Source organism: Anser brachyrhynchus (assembly GCF_964034855.1).
Source record: "Anser brachyrhynchus genome assembly, chromosome: 4".
Classification (NCBI taxonomy): Eukaryota; Metazoa; Chordata; class Aves; order Anseriformes; family Anatidae; genus Anser; species Anser brachyrhynchus.
Genome location: NC_137698.1, coordinates 71,419,959 through 71,445,819, shown reverse-complemented (window position 1 = coordinate 71,445,819; position 25,861 = coordinate 71,419,959). Strand labels below are relative to the sequence as shown.

Sequence of the window (25,861 nt, the reverse complement as noted above, 5' to 3'; positions counted from 1 at the left end):
GACTTAATTTTACTGGGATGGCCTTAAGCTGGGGGGTGGGAGGTGAGAGAGGTGGAGGTAGAGAAGCTATTTTCCTTACTAAAAGACAGACTAACAGAGAGGAATAAAATGAACGGGATACAAAAAGACTCCAAATACAACAGCAAGCCAAAGCTAACATTCCTCAGAGATTGAGAATGAGCTGTGATGGAATCAGCATCACCATTATCTCCGATTTAAAGTTCCGTTGTACAACACAAATATTCTGAAGTCTGAGAAGAATGTAATTTGTTATTGTACAGTACTAAAGGAAAGAGGTTTTATTATTATATTTCTATAGCACTATTAAAGAAAGGAGGGTTTGAGGTTTTATTTCTTAAATTTTAGCCACAAGTAGTAATGTCTTGCAACATCTCTGCCAAAATTAAGGGCAGAGAGAAAAAGCGCGCATGTCACAAATTCTGCATCTTCTCAGTGATGTCACCAGGGTCTTTTTTGGGAAAAATACTAAAAATACAGATTCTCCCCCACAGTCAACTGGAGGATGCCAGAGGCTCATCCAATTTGACAACCTACTTTCAAAGCGATGAAGAGTCCTGTTGAAGAATATAAAGCCAATTCAAAAATCTCTTCTTGGCTCTAAGAGAACAAGGCAGCCAGACTCATTTCCAACCCACTCCTACTCCTCTGCATCCTGCAGGACACAATGTTCCAGCAACAGCTCATCGTGCTGGGAAAATTTACATTTGTTTGAAACGCTTCTAACAATTTCTTCTCTGTCTCTGGAAGTTCCATCTTGGATAAAGAAAAGATCACAAGATTTTAGATGATTTCCCCATAACACTAATGTAGGTGTCTCTTGATGGTTGTAATTCCACAGTTCTGCCTATGGGACTAATACTGCCCAATGAGACTGTAGGTCATTAACTTTTTTTCTTCTTTCATATTATTTCCTACTCTTTGTTCCGCGAGCTACATGGAGCCCTTATTACCAACAATCCCATAAAGACATACTTAGCCAGCTCCCAGCAGAAGAAAAGGATTAGCTAGAGTCAAAATTCCAATTCGGATAAGTAGGTCCTTTAAAATATTATCTCTGCTTCAGCAAGCCAAAGCAGCTAATCACCCCAGCAGTACTAACTCCAGATCTAGATGGTTTTGCTACTAGACTCTAGATGAAAGATGCTGTGATTTGTGCCTCCTGGCACTTTTCACAGCATCCAGGAAACATTTCAAAATTGAAACATCACAGAAAACCAATCAAGTTTTAACAGAGCATTGTGTGTCCCATCCCAACTTAGTCTTGCTTCAAGCATAACTACAAGACCAGTTTTTTTTTTAGAAAGTGTTAAACTAATACTTTATGACATCTGAAAGAAACTACATAATATCTGGTTTCTTGCAATGCAAAATTCTGCCTTCCAAATGAAAAGAGAGCAGTCTACTCTTAAAATGACACATTTACCACAGTGCTAAGAAGTTCACAGGGAGGCTAAGCATTCCTTGTAACATAAGTCTATTATTAACAACTTTTAACCCAGAAAGGTTCTTGATAGCAGGCATTTCAAGAAAATTTGGACTTTTGCTCTTTTTAGCACTAATCTGCAGGGGTTACTTTGAAGCCTTCCAAAATTCCAAATCAAGTCTAGTGCTTTAATTAGAAAGTTTCCTGCAACTATAGAACTATTCATCAGTGTTTCAGGGGGACAGGTACTAGAGGTGAACGCCCCAATCTCCAGGTTATTCCAGCATGCTATACTTAAGGGGTCCTCTCTTTGTATATAGTTAACTAGCACCCTGTTGTGCTGATGATTTCTGAGGTTCTCTACAAAAAGCAAAAAAATAATGTATTAGAATGACAAAGTTAAGTTTCTGATCCAAAAGGGGTGAAGAAAATATGGTTAATAACCATAGTTTGTAATCTATAAAAGTCATTACATAACTGTCTAGCAATCCTGTTTAAACAGTAGTGCTCCCTGAAGAGTTCAAATGTGACCAAAAAAAAGCAAGGACCAACACCACCCCCTACACATACTAGAATACAAAATGAAGCCAGATAAGCTAGTTGCAACATTTACAGTTCAGAGATTTTTTTTAAAGACTAAAAAGGTATTCCTTGAGCTACAGAATCTCTCAGCTTTCTCTATACAATTCTTTCATAAGCCAGTTTTTATTAGAAGAAAGCCTCAACATTATGAGGTGTTCAAGCCTGGATTATGGTTGCCACAACTCCACCAGAAAACCACAGAAAAAGGGCAAGAAAAATATGCTAGAAGGCATCCTTTATATTAAAGGACGGACACTAGATTCAGGTTTCTTAGATATTCCACAGACTCAGGAAGCATAAGCAATATAAGGAGCTCAAAACAGTCCACAGAAGAACATGCCTCACTTAACATGCAAGACAGGACTATATTTTAGCATCCTAAGGCTGAAGAACTAGGATTTGGATTGTTATTGCCTCCAGTGATAAAAGAGTAAATATCAGGTCCACTTGCCTCAAATGCAACAGTTATAATGGAGCCAAGATTTCACTGCATTTTGATCCTAAAGCATCACCATTCTAACACCAACTGGTCACTGAGACAGCTCTGACAAAAATATGAACTGTTACTAAAATAAGACCGCATCCCATACATTCATTTATACTCTAAACCCCACACTTAAGATGTGAGAGCTCCTGTGAGGAAGGAGCAAAGCCACAACCATCAAATTCAGCCTTTGGACTCTTACTTAAAATGCAACATGTTTTGGCAAATCCTCTGAACTCAAAGGGAACAAGAAGTACTCAGAGTTTTCTGATTGAAAAAACAGACCTTGTTCAAAGGCTCCCATGTGAGATGGAGAAAAATCTGCAAGCAGAAGCACCAGAATTAAACTAAAAAGAATATCCTGGCTTAAGGTGGTGGTTTCCAGTTTGCAAAATTCACAGCCAGATGATGTGCTGGAAGGAGGTTAAAGGTGATACTTCAGTATAGACATTCTCCTTCACAGGCAGGACCCATCCAGCTTGGACGAGAAATACATAGAAAAGAAGGCCTAAAACTCTTTTCATAAAATTTGATTTAGAAATGGAAGATTTTACTCTTTTACAAAATGAACTGTTGTCTGTAAGAAATACTACCCTTAGTTTCTCAAGTTACTATCAGGTGGTTTGGGTTTATTTTTAAATCAGGAAGAGTCTCTTTCCAGAAAGGAGAAGGAAGGGCGAAGATGGGGGATGTTATGAAACCTATTTCTCAAAACAATGGAAGCAGTGGTGAAGTAAGCTCAAGAGACTTTTTCCAGGTCATATGGTAATGTATCACCACATAAAACTAAGGTGCAGAACTCAACCCAATGCCAAAGGTTAAAGCTTTTATTATTGCCAGCTTACAGCAGTATGAAGTCTCAGTCTCCCAGGTTTAAACTCATCTTTCAGACTTCAGGAAGACAAACATTCACATCACAGATGTGATGTTATCCTGCATCTTCTGAAGTATCTTTGTCAGACCAGAAAACAGATGAGCTGTGCCTTGTGTCTGATCCCATACCAAAATGCTTTTGGTACTTATGTTTTCTTTTTCTAATAATGTACCACTATTTAAATACAGGCAAGGCTTCCATTAATTTTGCTAAAGGATTTAAGATACATACATCCTTTAGCAAAATTATACTATGTTTGGAGTTGCATTTGAATTTGCTATCAGCGTTAGCCCATGACCTGTCACCTCCCTGCAATGTGCAAGCCTGACTTTTTCCTCCTTCTCAGCACGACTGCAGAAAGCACAGACACAGTCCTATATAGTGCTGAGGAACAGGAAGTCTGCTCCACTGAGGCTTTTACACACAAACTCCAAGCCCTTTGCTTTAGCTATAATTATGAAATAATGACTATTAGCACATTTAGTTTAAGACCATACTAGCTCAAACTAGGTATTATTGCCTGTTTAAGTAGTTCAAATCAAAACCTAGTGGGCAAGCACCACATAAAGAGCATTACTTTTACTTACAGTCTGCGACATTACTGAAAGCTTGGAGCCCAGGTCTTCCCCTCTCCACATACTGTTTTTAGAAGTATTCTGTTTGTTCTATTTAAAACCAATGGATCGTCATTGAGTATAGAATGCACCAAATGAGACAAAATTCAGATTCACTACAAGTAATTTATTCAGTATTAGTGTTTGAAGAAATGTGCATACCAACCTAAGCCTACCATGCTCCCACTAAAGCAAGTGATAGTGATTACATGAGACCCAGAAGACTGTATTTCACTCTAAAGCTTGTGAAGAGTAATAAGATGAACCAGCCCTACTACTGCGGTACTTGCTTCACTCCAATTAGAGAAAAGGCAGGGGAAAAACTGAAGGTAAGTAATAGTATCACCTACTTTCTCTTAGTGATTGCACTTCAAATGAGAAGTTACACAGGTATATGCTTTAAGAACAGGCCTGAAAAACCCATAGCACTGACCCCTAACTTGTATGGTAGTGACAGTGCTTGCTGCACACCCATGACAGACTGAAATCAGTAGTAAGGTATATTACCAGATATATTACTAGACCCCATGGGCTTGGTGGGAAGGGATTATACAGATCTCTCCCGTACACCCTGCTCCCAAAACACACACAGCTATTAAACCTCCTCCTACTTGCCTTCGGGTTCATTCTGGAGAGTTTCAGACATCTGGTTCATTTGTTTAAAATAAAAAGCCCAACTAGTAAGTTTGTTTTTATGATCCCAAGTGTGAAGTGTTCTTGCTGTAGGCCTCAGGCCAGGTGAAAAACATTTGTGCTAAGATGCTACTTCATGGCATTTCAGAGATCTAATGAGCTGTATAATCTGCACACAGGGAAGTCTCCCTAACATTAGCCCGCATACAAGCATGGAAGTTAAAAACAAGGAACCTGCAGCAGTCCGAATATTTTCCAATAAATAGTACAGCTGGTGAATTAAAGATACTGCTAAATTTAGAACTCAAGTGCTTAGCAGTGTCCTGTAAATATCCATGCATCTCAGATCTTACAACAACATGGAGAACACTCGCCCCAGCCTCACCACTCTTAATATGGAGAATTAGGACAGGATTTCTCTCTGAGTACTACACCTAATTTAGGAAGGTTTCAATCTTTGTCTCAAAATTATAACTCTCCAGAAGGTCATTTTGTAATTGTACCAAATGAGCACAAGTATGCATGTATCCTTATTTTGGCAGTTTATGACAAATACACTGCATTTTCATGTAAAACCCAGAAGTCTAAGACAAGAAAGCAAGTTACAGGTAGAGATACGCAACAGCAAAGTCCTCTACAAGCTTCCACACAAGTTATGCAAGTAAAAGTTAAAGCTTTCTGCTATATCATCTATCTTGAAAGAGCACAGAAACGCATTGAGCAGACATGAGTTATGCTGCATAACAACGCAAGTTCCCTTTCCTGGCCCAAACTTGTTCTCCATCATGGCTATCTAATTTCTTACTCAAGAAACTAGTTCATCTGACAAGAGACACCACCTCAAGAACTTTAGGAGACAGCACACTGAAAGACCAGGTTTTGTAACACCCATCTAGCTTCCTCTTCCATTAGAGCTCAGAAAAACCCAACATTGCCCTCAGCTTTTAAGCAGCGTGAGTCGTCTGTAACAAAGGTGTCAGACATCACATTACAGATACCAAAACTAAATGCTGGCTTGACAAAGTTGTTGCTGGTGCTGCTTACTGTGCTAAACTGCATTTCTTGTCTTAATTTGGTGGTTTTCAACTTCTGTTTTGCACATCCCCATAGGTTTTTGAATACTGATGTCTCTGAGTAGGTCCACGCTACATATATATACTGCTCTGCAACATGAGCCCTCAGAAACAGTCCACAAATGCTCAAAGCATGAGCAGACCATAAATTAAAGTTCACTATAGTCACGCGATGAAATAAAAAAAGGAAAGCAGTACAGACATTGATATTGCGTACACTTTCAACGTTCAGTTTAGACGGTGCTTGTTGTGTAATCAGGGACATCGCTCTTGCCATGTTTATTAAGCTACTTCAATAAAACCAAATTCAGTTGAGCTATGCAGCTCGAGCTTTCCTAGTTCACCAGAGCATTCCAAAAGCAAGGGAACTTTGTCCATGCATCCAGCTGTTCAGTGTGTTGAGGCTGAAATCAGAAAATGCTGTTACGGGCTCAAGACACAAACTAAGGGGTACAAAACTGCAGCAGGTATTCAGGAAAAGCATTTGTAATAATTACATGAATTAAATTTCCTGTGACAAAGGAAGTTACACCATGTAAGAGAAGACAGCTGTGCCAAGTCAGGGAAAAATGGTTTAAAATGAACACCCGTAGAAGTTGAATCGGTTTGGTTTTTTTGCTTTTTAATACTGAAAGACAGCCTTCTGCTTGGTGGAAAGTCTCAGGCTTTTCAGCGAGCACTACCTCACCACTATCAGCTGTTTAACGAATGACTCACTGATTCTACAAGCAAGGTCTGTGGAGAGATTCATTTGCCAAAGTCGATTCATAGAAGTCTCTAGGACTCCAAATCATGTTTACTCACCCCGTGCAGGGTACCAAGCCTTAATGCAAAACCATACTCCTGTATGGAAAGCAAGTGCACACAAGGTGCCAACCAGTACATGTGGATTATGGGTTGTACTTCAGGTAGTATAGGGCACAGTAACTCAGTTTTAGTTGAGCCAAAAAATGCTAAGTAAGAAGTGTAAGTAGGGGAAGGGGAAAGCCTTCTGTTCCAACCTTTACTGAGTAGGACACAAGTCTGGCAGTTTTAAATGGTGGCAGGTAAATTGCTTGACTAGCAAGTCAAGCACACATCCACAGGCAGCACTGCAAGAGAGGACAGGACCAGGAGCGTTTAAAAGGGAAACGTCCCCCTCTCACTTGGGCAATTAGTTTACAGATGACTGTTCTGACAAGATCAGCTTCTGGTAACCAAGTTGAAGGACAAAACAGTAAAGATTTTATCATATAAAGTCAACAGCAAGAGAGATGCAAGCTTGTACTTTCAGTTCTTCACCTGAAAACTCTCAGCCTTTCAAATGAGGTCTTTCAATACTGATAAAAAGTGTGCTTTCATCTAAAAACACTTTTAAATAAGCCTCTGAAATTACATCTGAGATTCTGGCATCCTCACTCTAGCAAAGGTTAAACATGCCATAGTCTGCATAAGGCAGTAGTAAAATGTTTTCTGCTGAAGTTCTGAAATGCCAAACCACTGAGATAGAGCAAAGTCAACGGCTGAGCACCTGGACCCAAAGAGTATGTCAGGGATAAACAAGCTTTTGACAGCTGCAGCTTATTCTGCAGGTGCAAGAAGCATTTACTTCAGTTTGTTCAGTTTAACAGTTAGGTCAGAATTTACAAACAGGTTTGGTTTTATTTGATCCTGCTCGATTGAGAAACGGGGAAGAGGGAAGGAACGGCCTCAGTCACCCCCAGCCTTCTCTCACAATTTCTAAACTCCTGCTGGAAATTGTGCTTATGGGCAGTCAAGATCACTAGGGCCAAATATTGTTTTCAATTCAGCTCATTTGAAACCCAAGTGCTGCTTTGAAATGTTGCAATTAATCCAGTTCATTTAATATAGTTTAATTTAATAAAGACTTTGACAAACAAGGTACGTTGAATTTAATCTCGCTTCCAACTGAAGAATTATGCATGTCTTGCTATGTCAGAAAACAGTGAAATTAATCAATTTTTGTATATATTTGTATGTTAAGGCTCTCTGTAGTGCAACCTAGAAGACAAAGTTTAGATTCAATGATAAGCAGTTATTTTGCTGCTGAATACACTACTACAAATTGAGCACCTACACTTAATACAGAAAAGCCTTACACAACCCAGTGTTACCCCACCTTGAAAAAGACTTTCTGAACACATTTCCCACACAGCTCCCACTGCACCAACCTCAGTTGCAGTTTCCACAGCCCAACTTGTCTAACAGCATCACCAACAGCAGGATGCATCCAGCTAAATAAACCTGAAAAAAGCATCCTCCCAACGAAATCCATGTTTCTCAAGTACTAAGGAGCTTGGAGCAATTAATTCAGCTGTAGGTGTCAGAAGTAAGCAAGCAAATCCCACACTGGCAGCTAACCTGAGGACAGGAACAGGGATATTCCTTGCTGTGAGTGCACAAATGCTGCACATAAGCATAGTGTTAGTGTTATTCCCCACTTTGCACACACCCCCATTCCCAGCACACCACCACCTTTTTGAGGAAGTATTTCTCAGTTCTACTACTCCACGGCAAAAAAAAAAAAGAAGTTTGGGGATAACAGCACAGAGCTATTTCTATATTAACAGTTTGAGGAGGTAATGTAGTGATTTTATTTTAAGCCACTGTTATGCAAATAAGCAAACAAAACACCCTTATTTTTAAGCATAAAACCTATATATTATTTAATCAAAATACAAATACATATTAACTACCTAAGCTATATTCAATACACATTTCACCATCCACACTGTGTTTAACCCCTGGATTCCAAGAGATGCTGCCTTACTTTTGTCAGCACATTGGAGGTTAGAAGTGATCACTGAAGTACACTTAGCTAGGATTCTACGGACTAACATGAAACATTTTTAGAGAAGAATTACCAGCATTTTTAAGCCTCTTCTCAATTTAAGACTGCAGCAAGGATGCATGTCTGTCTTGGATGTCCAGACATCCAAGGATGGATGTCTGTCTCCTTAGAGCATGCAAAGGTAAAAAAAATGCTTACAAGAAATTATTACCCCTTGTAACCAAGTACATCAAAATTTTAACTGTACTTGACTGTATCTGGGTGATGAGGGCAAACTGCTGTACATGTAGAGACCATAAACAATGCAACAATTAGGGCAAAGCTGATGAAGTAGCTGGAAAGCAGGGATGTAGATTATTCTGAAGGTTTACAGGAACAGAGACTAAAGAACAATGAGTACTTCCAGAGCTGCGTCAAACAACCATAAGAGAGACAAGGCTCACAGAAGCCCACCTCTATGAAGTGCAAGACTCCCTACATCAATCAAATTAGAATTCAGTGAGGCAGGAGAGATGTCATGAAAGCTAAGATTTGAAAAAAAGAAAGTTACACCCACAGAGAAGTCAGCAAATACTTAATCCAAGAAAAGTACCTTAAAAAGTTAGCCCCAAGTAGCGGGGTTTATTCTTCAATGCTTAGCTTGTGATACAAGAGGAATTCAGCTTAAGAATGGAAAGCTTAAAACAACTGTAACTACAGATGATTTCAGAGTGACTCCACAATACCTGAAATTATTTGCAAGATACCGGAATTAGGCTGGTGTGTGATAGATTTGAGCCCAGACACCAACAAATCACTTTTTAAAAAATAAAAACAATTTTGGACATCAGTTTCAGAAGCTTCCCTTCATCCCATGTGTGCCTTCAAAATAAAGAGTTAAATTCACGTGACTGGTCTCCAGCCCCCCAGATTTCAGTAGATCCCCAGGGGAAGGGGTGCAGGCAACCTGTTATAAGCGCTATGACATCCCAGTAACGGGGCTTACTGGGACACTTCAGTTCAATGAGCTCTGATGCTGGCAAGCAAGTAAAGGCTGCACGGTGAGAGCAGCCTTGTTGGATAACCACGCTCAGAGAGCACTTACCAGTGGTACATGGGAGAACACACCAAGCACGTGTCCAGTTCAACTCACTGATTTCATTGCCAACAACAAATGGTGAGAAAGAGCGGGCTTGGGACAATAGGAGAAGGGTAGAAGAACAGCAAGGCAATTACAATTCTGCACAACTGACGCACTGGAAAAGTGTTCTGGAAGATATCAGGTACAATTATGGAAGATATGCTCAGGCAGCATTACCCAACCAACCGAGGCAACAGCGAGTTGAGTTCCTCAGAAGGAAGCTGTTGGCTATGCTGGATCAACAAGCTGACCTTGAAACAATGCTGGGCTGTTGTAATGAAGTCAAACGCATGGGGATGCATAGACAAGCATGCCAGCTCCAGGGCATATGAAACAGTCTTTTTACTCCGCGCAGCACAGGAAAGCCTCAGCTGGAGTACAAAGTTGGGCTTTGAGCACCACGCTTGAAGACCAGTGTGAGCTAACTTGGGTGCTTAGAAAAGAACAAGAACGATTAGAGCTGAAAACAACGTGACCTCTCGGGAAGAAGTGAAGACACTGGCCTTACTTAGGTCAACAGCATCACAAGGCTGCAGGGAGTGAAGGGAGACAACACACAAGGGAACAGGAACACGACAAAAAACAGTTCAAATATATTTAAAGAATTACTACGCGGAAAATAATATGCCCAGGGTATTAGGCAGTAAGCTTGAGCTGCAGTGATGAAGATGTCGAATTCCATATTCAAAAGAAGCTTTAATGCCAAGAACAGCAAAATGCTGAACTGGAGAGAAAGTAGAGCTAAACTTCTCTTCTGAATCACATTAGATGCATAATCCTGTCACAGGGCAGTAGACTCACAACCAGCCCACATCCTTTTCAGCCCTTTTGGGGCTACCTCAATTTCAAGCTACTATGTGTTTGCTATCATCCAACAGGTGAGTTTTATTTGGAATGGGCTAGAAGTCAGTCTTTTGATTTTTCAAATTAAGACTCCATTAGAAATTTAATTTGCTTGTCCAGGTGAAATATAGTGTACAACAGAACAGTCACGCCTGCCTTATACCTTCCTCATGCAGAAATAGATCAAGTCCAGTTATCTCCCACAGCAGTATGAGAGTTTTGTCAACATTTTAGTATCCTGCTGGTATTTTCTGCTCTGGCCAACAGAATCCAGAATCAGATGTCTCCAGGACGATGTGTACTTACCCTGCTGACAACCTAGAACCAGCACTTCGGTGATGTAAGAGCTTCCATTGATGTGGTGTCACAAAGCATCCTCACAGAGCACACACACACACACCTTCCACTGCAGCGGCAGCCTTGGGCCTGGTTACAGCTTCCTGCCTATGGAAAATGCTGCATGCAAACCAAGTACTCCAAAATAAAAACAGATCCAAAATCTTGCAGACATGGAGCTGATACAGGGGGCATTAGTTACAGCCAGTCAGAGAGGAAGTCTGTGCCTGAAATAAGTTACACGCTCGCATTTCAACTGCGAAAATCAAAGCTGAGAAACTGGGGAAAAATGAAACTGGGGAAAAAACGAACTGAGTGCCTAAGCACAAACAGGACACCTAAGAAGCACACAACAGTTAGACAAAATACTATGTTTTTTCCTTCTCTGTAATAGTTGCAGTGTACAAATAGTTCTCCAGGTACTGATCTGATTTGCTTAAATGCCATGCTTCTGAACAGACTTGTGAAACATGAGAGCAGCAACAGTCCACCTTGCCCTCCAAGGCTTCAGAAATTTCTTACTCAAATACTGGAGCAGACAGCCCTGGTCAGGATGTAGTGCTAGCAGAAGATACAGTAAGCAAGGACACATAGCTGAGCTTCAGTGGACTACCACACATACTGAGAAGTGAACAGCCTAACCTTAAAATTCACAGCAGTATCTTCTAACCAGTAACTCTGCCTTTCAACAGCCCCTCCTTAGAGCAAACCCCAACACTTCAGTTTAGCCTCCCCAAGATACCCACATGTATCAAATTCATCAAGATTTACTTCAAATCACTTTTTAAAAATGCAAAGATTAAGTTTTGGGTACCCACGCTCTTCCCCCTCCCCACTAGAAGAGATATGTGCCATGTTTTAGCTAATTAAGGCAGCAGTTATTCAATGTTTTCATTACTCCTCTCTCCTCCTCACTAAATATTGTATCAAATTATGCTGTGGAGCACAGCAGCAGTCTTAGAGCATGCTTACACACCACTATGCTCAATTACAGACAGGACATAATGAATGATTATTTGCCACTACTATTAGTATGGGATAAGCAAAGAGGTTATTACTTCATTTTTAAATGAAATAGGATTTCAAAATTCTAAATATCAGTTTATCAAAAAACTACTGGCACACACACCAATCCTAGGTACCTAAATACATCCCTTCAAAACAAACCACACCCTCAAACAGCACACAGAACAGATGTCTCCTACGCTATGACAGCAAAGCTGCTTCACACCATGATATGGAAATCACCTGCAACCTCAGTGGCCATCTTTGTGTTGAATACAGAACACTGAGCTGCCAGAGACAGCACCCTGCAGATCCAGAGCCATCCGGCCTCAAGCATGTTTCAACAGCTTGGGGTTTGATTCATGTTCTGCATCGCACCACAGACCCCAAGCAAACAAACCAGCCTTCTTCACATCCTGCACGTGACTTCTGGGTTCTAGGAGTCGATACAGCAACAGGGTTTGATAGAGAAATGACATGCGGGCTTTTTGCTTCTTCCTTAAATACGTGAAGTTTTCATCCCTCTAAAAACAAAATAGGTCACACCAACAGAAGCCTCAAAGAACGGCAAGTGCATTTGTCAGTGGGAAAACGGGGAGTTAAAGGAAGCAGTGGCCTTTAAAACAAGAATTTGCCCTATAAGCAAGACTTTGATGGGTGGAATAAAGAACCCAAACATCACGAAGTATCCACTAGTAACCATACGAAATGTGACCAAGATAGGAGTACTTTACTACTACAAAGTCTAAAGCCACAATTAAGGCAAAAAGTAATATACGCACAGAGTACTGAAATCAAGGATTTAGTGCCATTTACCTCAACATAAGCTGCACGGAGAAAAGTTAAACATGCTGTAATAATAATTTGAACTGCTCAATTAAGTTAAAAAACACATTTACCATACAAATTAAAAAAACCTCCCAAACCCCTCAAAGGCATTAAAGCTGTTCAGTGTTATTTGAGATGCAAATTACAGACCTAAAGTTAATATAACACCAACAGAAGTTCCTATTATTCCTATTCATGGCTCAAGGGGAGGTGACAGTAGAAAGGAGCCACAGCCTTGTTGTACAAGGTCTCCTTAGGACAGTAGAGGTGCTAGTTTGTTTTTAAAGATAACTCACCTTAGCTTTTAAATAGAAATTGCCAAATTACAACTGATCTTTCATAAACCCATAAGTCTTAAATGCATTAACAAATGCAAGCCAACTGCCTGGGCCGGCTGGGGGCTATTAAAGGGAAACAGGGATTATTCAGAAAAAGAGGAATCCAGATTCTGCCTTCCTGCATTGCAGATCCCAGCACAAAAGTAAAGGTATAGACAGTGCTGCTGCAGTTATTTCATCAACCCTTTCCTGTAGCAGCTGGGTTCCAATTTTAAAGCTCAGCAAATGCAGGAACAGCTTTCTTCCATCTCAGATGCCTTTCCCACAACGACACGCGTTTCTGCCTATACAGAGACAGTTTTGCAAATGACACTTCTAATGACAGCTCCAGGCAAAATACTGTTTGATTTCACACTCCTAGCTCCATCTGCAGACACACCTACACACGCCAAAGGGCGATTACCATCGCTGGCACCGGGCGAGGGTCTCTGAGTGCCTCCAGAGCTCTAGGCCTGCAATCTGATGCATCATTGAAAGTATTCTTCCCTGCACTTAAATACAAGAGGTTAATTTTCATGGGAACTTCAACCAGTGCTGTCATACCAAATTCAGAGCAACGATGCTAGCATTAAGTCATCAGGACCCTTGATCTTACCGCTAACATCAACAAGCGTAGCGTAAGTGATGGCCTGCATTTCAATAAAATATAACCAAGTACTAACAGCAGAAAGCCAATTATATGTATTTTTTATAATTCAGTAAGTTTTCCTTATGTAAAGTAACTTAAAGACTTTATGCATTCTAAAGCACGATTGTGAACTGTTTGCATAAAGGAATATTGCTGCCAGTAAACCAACGGCCGTAACCCAGATCACATATGTAGCAACAACCCGGCCTACCACCTCACCCCAACCTAAAAATTAGCAGAAGCAGGGCCTTCAGAAGGCATTTCTGCCCACTACAAAGCGTTAAGTCAGGAGTTTCTTGCCAGCTTGTCGATGACATCATTTTCCCAAAATGACTGAAACACAAAAAAACAGTACAAGTAGTAAAATAAAGGCAGTATTAAAGAGATGACAATTACCTTGATTTCAGGTTTTTCTACACTTGCAGAGTACTGCAGTATCCAGCCATATCATCACAGAAAAAACTGTAACAGTTCTAGACTTAAAACATACCTCCCTTTTGAGAGCAGCAGAAACTCCTTAAAGAAAGCCATTTTCTGAAAAATTGACTGGTTTTACAGACTCTCTTCCTCTCTGGACTGCAGTATTTCACTGATGGCACGGATCTTGTTAGCCACATCTAAAGCAAAGTTGTCAATGGCTACCTCTCAGGCATGCAGTCAATCGATTCAAACAACTTACCTGCCAGGAAGCCATCAGCCAGTACACTACACTGACCTCAGGCAGCTGATTTCCCAGCCTTGAATTTCCTCTCCAAAATTAACAAGGAGAAGGCTACCTACCATTCACTCCTTCAGGAGTGTTCCTAAAGCCCTTCACAGCTTTGGGGTTGCCACCTCCCAGCAGGCTTCTATTACTCACATAACCTAGAATAAGAGTTACAGCTACTCCTGTACCAAACAGGAATTTCTTAAGTTTTCTACCAAAATATAAACTTAAATAAAAATTTATAAATTTCTGTGGATTGTACAAGACTAAAGACTAGGTCCTATGAACATTTTAGCTCCAAGATAATTCTTACATTAACTAGAGATCTCAAGAATGTAACCTAAAAATAGCCCAATGAGTTTATTCTACAGAAATAAAAGTTTCAAGCAAGCAAAGATTTTTCCTAAGAAAAGCTCAACCTGTATGCTTGCAGACAAGAAGGAAACTCACCATTGCCAAGAGGCAAAACTGCTGTGTATATTACCACCTCCAAACTATGCAAGAAGAAATGAAAACCACAACATAAATACTAATACTTTCCCTTAAAGGTTTAATAAGGCTTCTTACTGCTATTTAAGAAAGCTCGAAGCAAAACGAGAAAGGACAAATTCTTAAAACAAAAACTCAAAGCCAGTAACAAAAAAGTGTAGGGGCAAAAAAAAAGAATCATGTTTGGAAAGTTTTAAGTACACATGCTTCTAAAGGGAATAATCTATCAAACCACAGGAGGTGACTAGAACTGCCATCATCACTGCTAGCACAAAGGAATGTAGATTGGGGGGAGGCAATAGAGGAAGGGGGAGAAAGAAGAGGGAAGGGAAAAGGGCAAGGAACTAAAAGAGGGAGCTACAATAATGGTTACCAGACTCCCAAGGAATTCCTACAGGAAAGTATAAATCCTACACAGCAAAATAAAACAACCCAAAATAAAACAGCCAGTGCAATATATTGAAAAATCTCTCAAAGTTAAGCTCTCAGTTTATTTGCCCACCGTATTTTCATAAATTTGGTTTTATGCCATACACTAAGCTTCCAAAAGCTAACTCAAATGTTGCAAATACACACAGTTCTTCTTCCAGCCTCCTTGTCCTTCCCAATCACAGTAGCCTGCCCAAAACAGCTTTCAAGAGAAAACAGGGAAGTTTAACTACCCCAAATCTAAAATATCCCCATATAATTATTTAATCAGCTTTAATTCTTCCACTTAAGAGACAATAACTACGGGTTACACACTGGCAGATACAGGCCGCTAGAGGACAGACAGATTACCCCAGCACAAGATATCCTCTCAGGATATCATTAGGGGGATCCTACAGATCAGTATTTTAAGTTTACATCTAACAGCCAGCTCACACTTCCGTGTGAAGAGCAGAATCTTGTTATTGACAGAAATGAGAGAAGATTAAAAATACTGGACTGATAGCATTTCCCCGAAATTCAGCATAAATGGATAACAAACTGATTTTTTGGTTAGGAATTCCTCGCTAGCCATATGGAAACCACCTCACGTAAAACTACCTGGAACGTATTTTAGCTCCCTATACATACCAATCTCCTGCCTCAGTGGAGTTATCTGCCAGGCGTTCTCAGGAGCCCAATAACTGTACAGACGCAAGCTCTCCTGTCCTGATTATATTCATTGCACCTCCAATAAAAGCAGATCTCAAGTCACGCACCGCGATAGGAAAGTTTTTTTTTTTTTTTTTGCCTTTCAGGAAACGCTGCCCTCCAGATTTCATAACCCTGTCTCAAAGCGAGCAGCCTATTCACAATTAAAACCCGCAGAAGAAATACTTCAGCTTGCCACAACATACAGAAACTTCCTGCTCCTTGCCAAAAAAGCCTCTGATGGAAACATTTCTCTAGCAGCCCGAATCGGAGGCAACACGGCAGCGAGGGCTGCAATAACTGTTCTAATTTTAATGTAAGCACAGCGGACCAGAAAACAGACGTGACCAGCTGGCTCAGCTCATCCCCGGGCCTTGGCGTTGGAAGTCGGTGCCTTATCGGGGCTGATTCAGGCTCGCGTGAGGAACCCGAAAGTTGGGGTGCTGTTACACAGAGGGGTTTCGGTAAGGGCTGCTTTTGGGGTAGCCGTGAGGGGTGCGTGGTTTGCCTGCAGGGAAAGGGCTCAGCCCACAGAGCCCTGCCACAAGGGTGATGCTACGGGGTGCCGGGGGTCAGCTGCACCCAGCCCCTCCGCTTCACCGCACCTTGGGGGATCTCCTCCCATAAAAGCCATAATTTCCCCCAAATCGGTTAAATTCAGGCCTTACTGCGGGCCGTGCAGGCAATGGGGCCGTTGCTGGAGCCCAACTGCCCGAACAAAGCCGCGCTGCTGCCCGGGCAAGGGCTGGCATGGCACAAAGACGCTATTTAGCAGCAGATCTCAGGTATTAGTTTATTTTTTTTTAATCTTCGAGGCCACAAATAGAGGATCACAGCGCTGGGGGGGGGGTATCCGTGATGGTTGGGGTGCGGGGACACCCAGAGCCGCAAGGAGCGGGCGGCAAGGGATCCGCACCCCCACCACAAAGGAGCCCTGCACTGCCACATTAATCCCTTAATTAATTTTTTAATTATTTTTTTTTTTATTTCTTGCCTTTCTACCACCCCCCCCCAACACCATGAAGCAGCCGAGGCCTCGCCGCCCGGCCCCCCCCAAGCCCCGGACAGCCCCCAGCCGTTATCCCAACGGCCGTTAACGGCCGGCTGCGATCGTTAACGGCCGCCGGGGGCTGCACCCCCGGGCCCTCCCCCCCCCACCCCGCTCCTGTTCCCCCCTGCAGCCGGTACCTGCGCCCGACCGCGCCGCCTCCCCTGCGCCTCTGGCCCGAGCTCCTCAATGGCAATTGAACAAAACACAGCCGGCCCCGCCCCCTCCCGCCGCCCGCCCGCTCCCATTGGTTGCCGCGCCCGCCCGCGGACCTTTCACCCGCCCTGCCATAGGGCGGTGAGGCGAGGCGGCCCCGCCCACAAAGGGGGCGGGGGGCCCGTAACGAGCGCACGGTCCGCGCTGCAGGAGCGAGGCGGGGAGTACGGAGGCGGACTACAGCCCCCAGGAGGCATTGCGGCGGCGCGGCTCCCTTCTCTCATTGGCTGAGCGGTTGAGGAGGGGGGACACCCATTACGTCATCGCGGCCCCGGATGGAGGCGCAAGGAGGGCGCGCGTGGCGCAGCGAAGCCTAGCCGCCGCTTCTGCGCATGCGCGATAGCGAGGGGCGGGGCGGGCATCGCCGGTCCCGTCATGGTGGCGGGGCCGGGCCCGGGCTGGCGGGGGGCGGCTCCTGAGGCGGCCCCGGGGGGGCGCACCCGGGCCTGGGCGGGCACGGAGGGAGCGGGACGGGCACCATGAGGCTCCCCCCGCTCCTATTTCGGGTCCTTCCCGGCCGTAGTGCTGTGTAACGTGGGGTTACACCGCCCTCTGCCTGCCCCCGTCAGGCGGGCAGCCCGCTGGGGTGCTTCAGGTGCACGTCCCGCGGGGGGTCGGGAGGGGTGCCATGTTCTCTCGTCTCTCAAAATGGAGGCTAAAAAAAAAATAAATCACGTTATTCTGCAAAAAAAAAAAAATATTCCTATGGGAGTTTTTCAGAAGCAGCCGTGAGTCAGGCGCAGCGAGGAAGCGGAATGTGTTTGGACAACAATTGCGTTGTACACTTGTCAGGGCAGGGACTGCTTTATGTGGTGCATAATCCCCAGCGCTGTGAGAAACCAAGCCCTGATTTACTGTTGCCTACAGGCCTAACGCCGCTGCGTTACAGGCATTTGGTAACCATTAACAAGCTCTTTGCATCCCTTTAACAAGCATCTGTTATTTCAGCCTTCCACAACCTGTCCTTGAATTTTTGCATGTTACACTTTGCTTCCACACCTTTCCTTTAACCCAGAAGTTTCTCAGTTCACCTCGTTATCCTGTAAGATTTTGATGAATTACAAGACCATGCAACAGTAGGTATCTTGAGTTTAGCAAAGCAGAGTACAAATCAAAACTGTAACTGGGACATCCTTATTTTAGCTTGGCTATCTTCCAGGCTTTCAAATTTTAACCCTAGAAGACCAATACCTTAAAACTAATCTTATTTCAAACAGTATTGCCATTTTTTTCTGCTTGCTTTTTGTCACTATCATACATTTTTGACACCCCATGTAACCCCTAAAGTACCCATTTTCTTGAAATGTTTGCGTATTTATTTTGATAAACCTTAGGCTGAAATAGTTTTGGATGGTTTACCAAAGTACCTTTCACAAATTATACACTAAATATTTAATTTAGTGAACTAGTTCTCTGGAAGATCAACATCTATCTCTCTTTAGAAAGATCTTGCAAGCGATTAAAGGTACACAGCTTTTTTCCCATCGTTCAGTCCTAGTTCTTAAAATACTTTCTGGTTGTGCTCATTTTGCTTCTGGCCTTGTTGTGAATTCTGGTACATGGGAAATTGTAGTTCATCTGTTTCATCATCCTATCCATATCTTTGGCAGGGATTTGGCTCCATTCTGTAATCAGTTTTGTTTCTGTACACAGAATTCCCCATTGAAAACAAATTATCCCTGAAGTATTTCATTGCTAAATCCTTATCCAAACTTAGAATTAACAGTTTAGTTTAAAAAAAATCATCATAATTTTATCTTTCACAACCATTATAACCAAGTGTTTCACCGGAGTTTAACAGTGAGAGCTTTTTAAGTTGGTTTTCCCTTACCTATGCGTTTAACCATTTTCATAGTTGCTCTTAGTTAAGCCACAATTTCTTTTCTCCAGCCTCCCGCACTATTTCCACTGTAAGTAATGTAAAACTAGAGGGAACTTCATACTTCTGAAACTCAACTGCTTCTTGATTGCAGCAGTTTACTTAGAACCATCCCTGTGGCCGTGGGGGAGGCATGTGAAAGGGTTTACAGCTGCATTCCCCCAGCAGTGAGCTCTCAATTTCCACAAGCTAGAGACTTCCAACCAATGTAAGAACCTCACAGTAATTAAATTACCTTATGGACTAGATAACTCTGGTCTTCTCCTGTAATGCTCCCCTGTAATTTCTCCCTTGATTCCTTTTATCACCCTCCATTCTTTTCTCCAACTTTATCAGATTTTTTTTCCATTCTGACAATGGCTTATACTCTGTTCTTTTGGGGTGGAGCTGCTTTCAACCCTGTAGTCCTCAAACGGGTGGGAAGCTGAGCCCTAAGCTGGTCATGGTACAGAGGTGGTATTTCCTCTGATCAGTTGGCTGCATCTCAAAATTTACCTCATGGGCAAATCACATACAACTACAAGGGTCAACAAAGACGAGGGGACTATGAGGGACACAGGAGTGAAAGATCTTATCTGAGACAGGGCAGGTGGCAGCTTTAATCAGTATCTTTCAGTGTTAAACCACAGTCTTCTTTTATACCCAGGAGTAAAGCTCTGGCAGGGATCCAGGTTATAATTCAGATTTTGGTAAACACAAACCTAAATTTCCCTCATGACAAGGTTTGATAGTAATTGTCTAGCACTTCAAAATATCTAATTACAAACATGCTACCACATGTTAAAGTGGTTGATGTCTGTTCACTCAACTGTGGTCTCTAGGAAGGGCCATCTGTTTCCAACAAAGCAGTGAGACATGAATGTAGACAGGTTTCTAAATTTAAAAACCACAACCACACAACAACAACAACAAAACCACCTAAAGAGGTAGTGACACAAAGATGTCTTTACAATAAAGCACCGGCCAAAATAGGTGTAACGAGACCATCAGAATGACCCTTGGGAGAAAGTTTTCATCTAGGGGAGCAGATGCATGGCATGGTTGTTCTAAGAAAGCGTTCTGGGGAACCCAAAATACTGGAGTAATTATGTGTATACAAGTCTTCAGCACACATACAGATAAGAGGTTGAATTTGGTCAATCGTGACCTATATATACAAATAGGAATAACATATACATAAAGGAATTAGCAGTTCTTAAATCCCATCTCAAGACATATAGGCGCAGTTATTTGGGAAAGAAAAGTTCTTCCTTCCTTGGTCAGAATATGGTGGATACGCATGTGTGGCACATTGGCTTTACCTCTCCTGTGAAAATAAGTAGACCTTAACGCGCCGTGTGTGGTAGTAAACTTGTCTATCTAGGCAAATTACCACCTAGTATGAAGAAGGGAAATGGAGGAAACTATGCGGCTCAGTTCTTTTTTTTCTTTTTAATTTTTGTTACTAGCTGTAGATAAGAAGCCTAGCAACTCTTTGATCTCGTTATTGTTTTAAAGATAGTACAAAAATGTTCTGACACTCTAAAGTTCAGAGCTGCTCATAAGGTTAAGATGAACATTTCCAACGCCCTATTTCAAATTGGTTGAAAGGTACTTTGTACACTAATCAATTTGTACTTGGCACAGCATTACTGAGCCAAAAGTTGTATATTTACTACATACAGCGGTCCTTTTACAATGAAGCAACACAATTGAGTTGGGATATTGATTGCAAGTACATTGATTGCAAGTCTTAGGCAAATTTACTCAAGTCGTGGTATTTCTCTTCCTGTGGTAGTCATGGTTAGTCATTCATCTGTTTCTACATAAACTGTGTATAATGGAAGAGGGACCTCTGTTTTAGAAGACAAATTTATGAAGATCTGTCAGAAACATTCCATATCCTTCACTGATCCTCTTTCCTTTAGGGTCACTTCGCAGTTGCCCTCAGGAGCAAGTGGGCAATGTGGATTCCATCTCTCAGTCCATGACCTTCTCACTCAAGGGAGTGAAGACAAGAAGTGGACTGACTTCAGAGTCTGACGTACAGCAGGTACAGGAGACACAGCAAAAGGTACTGAGGTGCTAAGATATCCTGTGTGATTGAAGGAGATGTTTCAGCATGGCTGATGCTCATCAAAGATGTTTTTTACACTTCTCCATTCTCTCTGTCTAGCAGTTTCACAGCTGAGAGTACAGGTTCTGGGCACAAGAGGAAGTTCTGCCACTAATTATATATTATCAGTTGGTGGTTTTGATGCTAACCTTGCTCAGACTGTTCAAACAGATCAGTTTTCTCTATAAGGAACTTTTCCTTATTTATGTTCAAGGGCTTGTTATGAATGAGATAAAGCAGTAAGAATGCTAAATAAATAAGCTGGAATCGAGAAGCAAGGGAGTGTTCAGCATCAAAATCTGAAACAAGCAGAGAGCTGACATCCTGGGATATTAGAATCAGGGGTCTCATATACCACTACAAGTTGGCTAGACATTATGTTCCTTGTGAACTCTTAAACGGATTTTGAAAATGTTGAGTTAATCATGACCAGATCAAGTTTTATGGGATTTCATGGAAGGGTGACTCCATCCCGTGCCCCCTGTACACAGCTGACTTTCCCTACACCCAGCCTTTCACCTCCCTTACCTGCTATTCCAGCTACACAGTTGCCTGCTTCTTGTTAAATTGAGCCATCTGACCAGGATGTACTCCGTTTTTCAGGGTCTGAATTAGCCACAAAATTTCGAAAAGGGCAAATGGAGCTCCAAGTACTGAGCCAATACAGCATTGTTCTGCTTTTCACTGCAGTCCCCTAGGAGCAGTCCCACTCATGAGAACTCTAAATTGCTAAGAGTTCAGCCAAAGCATCTTCTGCCTACTCAAGTTTCTAGTCCCTCCTACATAAATTTCCAAGTGCCTTGTTCTTTTTGCAGAGCACCAATACATGACACTTCCTTCCTAGACCTTCCCTGCACTTGCCTGCTTTACAAAATGTCTTATTCACTTCCTGACGGAGCCTTTTCTCAGCCCAGAACTTTTTCCCACCTTGTCTCTCTTTGAACAAAGCAAGAGATGGTGAAGGTGCATCAGTTACTCACATCCTGCTGCAGCTATTAAGGGCTGCTTGTTCTCAAATTCCCATTTTTTCTGTCGAGACAGGGCTTACAAAGGTCTTGCATACTTCTCTAGTGATTTCCAACACAAGGCACAGGGAACACAGATCACTAGCAAATAAATGTGATTAATAAACATTGTTACTGAAAGCACAACATATCGCATGTTATATTTCACCATCCTTAATACAGAATTTCTGTATGAGCCATTTTATCTTTTTCTCATTTTTAACGAGTTGATTGTTTGTCATTATTTTTTGTTTGTTTGTTTTGTTTTGAAGGAGATAGTAGTGAGCATTGGTTTGGTACTTAGCTTGGTTCTGTTCTTACTTATCCAGAAAACAAGGCAACAAGTAACAAAGTCATGGTCCTGTGTTAACACCCTGGATAACTACTTTCTTAGTGTAAGAATTGTGTATACTTTAATAGATAGGATTTTCTTTTATTCTACTTCAAAATCTGCTGAGGAGTGGTAGAAGATGTACAGTGGGCAGTGGCATTGTGTCAGGCCTTAATACCTTTTACCTGTTTCCAGGAAACAAAGATCTTCCAAACATGAAACCTCACTGGAAAACAAAGTGGTTGCAAAACAGTAACTGTACTTCATCTCATTTCTAAATTTACTGTGGTTAAATAAAGAAGGAACTATTTTAATCACTAAATCAAACTAGGGATTTAGGGATGAATTTTCACATGCATTTAGCTGAGCAGAGTGATATATACGCAAGATTTTAAACATGAATTCTTCACATAGATTCGTGAATGCTAATCATCAGGTATATTCTTGTATTGAAGGGCTTTATTTTAATCTTATATTTCTAGATAATTTCCCTTGCAGATGACAATTCAAATGCTATGTTTCTACTCATAGACCCAGACCTGCCTCCTCTGCTCAAACTAAAATTGTAGCCTGTCTCTCAGAAATCCCATCCCAAATACATAACTGTCAGATTGAGCTCATTGTGACTCAAGTAGAACTTTTACTTTTCTCTGACTTTTTTACTTGACTGATACAACCTTACCTCATTCATATCCATTCAAAATGCTTCTGCAGTGGTTGTCTAGCCACATCCTTTAGCCACACCAACCTTCTTCTAACTCTCCACTGTCTTTGGTTTTGTTATATCAAACACATTCTCTGTCTTTCCGTTCAAAGCCTCACGTAGCCCGTTCCACCTCTATATATCTTACTAAAGCACAGGCAGCTTTTGCCCCAGACACAATGAACTGCACCATATGATCACCTTGTGTGACCTCTACTCACCTCAGACCTTTACATTTAGCAAATAGACCCATATATTAAACCCAAAGGTTTCAATTAAACTGAAGCATTTTAATTCTCAGGAGACTAACCTGTGTTTCACAAGCAGAAAACAAGAGTGATCACCTTTGCCTGAGGCTTTTACGATGGCCTGAATGATTCAGGAGGTCAACCAGGCCGTTGGCTGTAGAGGAAGGGGATAAAAAAAGACAAATGAACCTTCATGTTCCTGCTCCCCTGTCTGGGAGGGAAATCTCATCCTGACCCCCAATGAACCCTGTGCGAGGGACCAAGAGACATCCATCAGTCCTGTAGACAGAGGGGTTTCCTCATCACTTCAAAGCACCCACTTAAGCTGTGTTTCGAGTTGTGAGCCATCTAGGATGCCTGTGAAGAAGGGAGGAGATAATATTTGACCTAATAAATGTGTCTGTTTTAGTGAAACCTGGTGTCTTTTGGATGTATTTCAAGGCTGACTAAGGTGCAAGTCCTGACAATTTTTTCTGCAGCTGGGGTAGGTGCAAAGCCTCACAAGCTTTTTTCTGTGTTCTCTGCGTCTAATACTGTGGGAATTGATGAAGTAGCTTTGTCTTCAGTGGGAACACTTGTAGGGTATCTTCTATTCGGTTGGCTGCTTCCATATATTGTGTACAACCTTAATCATGAAGCCTGTAAGTCTTTACCAAATTCAGATGAAGCTGTCCAACTGGTTTTAAATGTGTTACCATGAGTACAAATATGCATGGATGGCACGCACTGGTGGCTATGGATTGGGAGAAGGAAAACAGAGGAGTAATAATTTCTCCCTCATCTCCTATACTATTGGCTAAAGACAGAAGATTTGATTATAGCGACTATTTTAATATCAAACCGGGATTGTTACAAGAGTGGTGAAGGCCATGCACAAAGCCTTACACAAAGAAAGAAAGGACAGAGCAGGAAAACTCCAGTACAGATACCAGATTCAGGAGGAACCAGTTGAGACCCTTCAGCCCCAAACCTAGAAACCACAGAGGAACCTGTTTTTCCTCTTGAAGATAATGAAGCATCTCACAATTTAGCTTAAACTGATAGCCAGCAAAATGCATTGCTAACTAAGCAGCAATACATACGTACAATCACAACTAAAAACTGTATGTGATTTCAAATTGCAATATATCAATATACAAATGGAAATATATCAATATATACAATGAGGACCACCAGAATCCATAATAAGGACCAGCCACTGAACCTCTGTCTCCTTATTAAACTACTGGTGCATGCTTCTTGGCTTTCTCCTATGCCAGTCTTCAGGCTGTGGAGAAACTCCCTCTAACCACGAGGTTATATTTATCTCCTCTCACATCCCCTCACAATCTCCAGCTTTGCTCTGAGATCTGCAGAAGCTTGACAAAGCCCACAAAGGGTGTGAAGGGTGAAGGCCCTGTTTACCAGGCTGAAGACACTTACTTAGCACGTAGTCTTTTCCCTGAACTCTGGGGGCTGCCTACTACTCTCCTCTTGCTTCATCTTTATTTTGGCAATTCTTCGGACAAGGGCTGTATATTGAACCTATGTTGTACAGTGCCCAGCATAACAGGGGCCTGGACCATCACTAGACTTCTAGGTACTTTGGATAGATAAATTACTGATGGTAATCTTCGTTCAAGAAATTGCTTTAGGGACCTGGAGGGGAGAGGGGGTATTTTCTGTAAACCAACGATTTTTGCTTGCCAAAAAAAAATAAAAAATCCGCATACATATCTGCAGATCCAAACTGCAGAGAGGTCACTCCAAACAGCTGAAAGAATTTCCCTTCCCCCAAGAGAGCAATCATCAAATATGTTCTTTGAGGAAGAAGAAGTGCAATTTTAGAGTGTATGTTTCCTGTTTCAGTTCATTTTTAATGTTCTAAAGCCAGCAGGTACTTTATTTATAACAAGTGTTTCAAACTATGTAATTAAGATAGATGTTTTAATTTTTTTTACAAGTGGTGCATTTTAAAACTAACTTTATTTATATGGACGTGCATTTCTATGTATATATGTCTGTATGCTAAAGCCTTACGTTAAAAAAAATGCAAACCTCACAACAGCAATGTAAGGCTCTGCCCATTTTTTTTCCTGGTTACCAACCTTGTACAAATTAAAAGCACATTAGCCACTTTGAAAATAAATCTGACTACAGTTCAACCTCTTCTCTTTGGAGTTTTAGTTTGAAGATAGCATTGGCATTCCACTGCCTAAGCCACTTGAGTGAATTTCCTGATTTTGCTTGGTTGCTTAATTTCCTGTTGGGCTCACATTTTGCCTAATTCAAGACAAAAAGACCCCTATAAATTGGATGAATGATTGAAATTGCAGAGCTGGACATAGTAATTTGATTGCAGTTCAGTATGTGCCTCTCTGAACAGAGGTAGAATTTCTGAGACGTGCGTGTAAGTAACTCTAAAAATGTCTCTAATTCAGCATTTTCTCC

The 25,861-nt window shown here is 41.8% G+C and overlaps 1 protein-coding gene and 1 long non-coding RNA gene across 5 annotated transcripts in view; one reads left to right on the top strand and one right to left on the bottom strand.

Annotated features, from left to right (window-relative positions):
- Window positions 1-17,193, bottom strand: part of FAM53A (family with sequence similarity 53 member A) — a 70,050-nt gene extending 52,857 nt beyond the window's left edge. Inside the window, exon 1 of one of the 4 annotated variants that reach the window (XM_080590622.1) lies at window positions 17,096-17,193. The gene's annotated coding sequence lies outside the window, so the exon portion shown is untranslated. Of the gene's footprint in view, window positions 1-10,764; window positions 15,817-15,847; window positions 15,984-17,095 lie in introns of those variants that run through there. The other 3 variants (XM_080590619.1, XM_080590621.1, XM_080590620.1) reach the window with 3 other exon arrangements.
- On the top strand, window positions 16,233-25,028 carry LOC308194553. Its single transcript, XR_013950659.1, has 2 exons — window positions 16,233-16,371; window positions 20,958-25,028. It is a non-coding gene; the product is annotated as an uncharacterized lncRNA (long non-coding RNA).
- The last annotated feature ends 833 nt before the right edge of the window (window positions 25,029-25,861 follow it).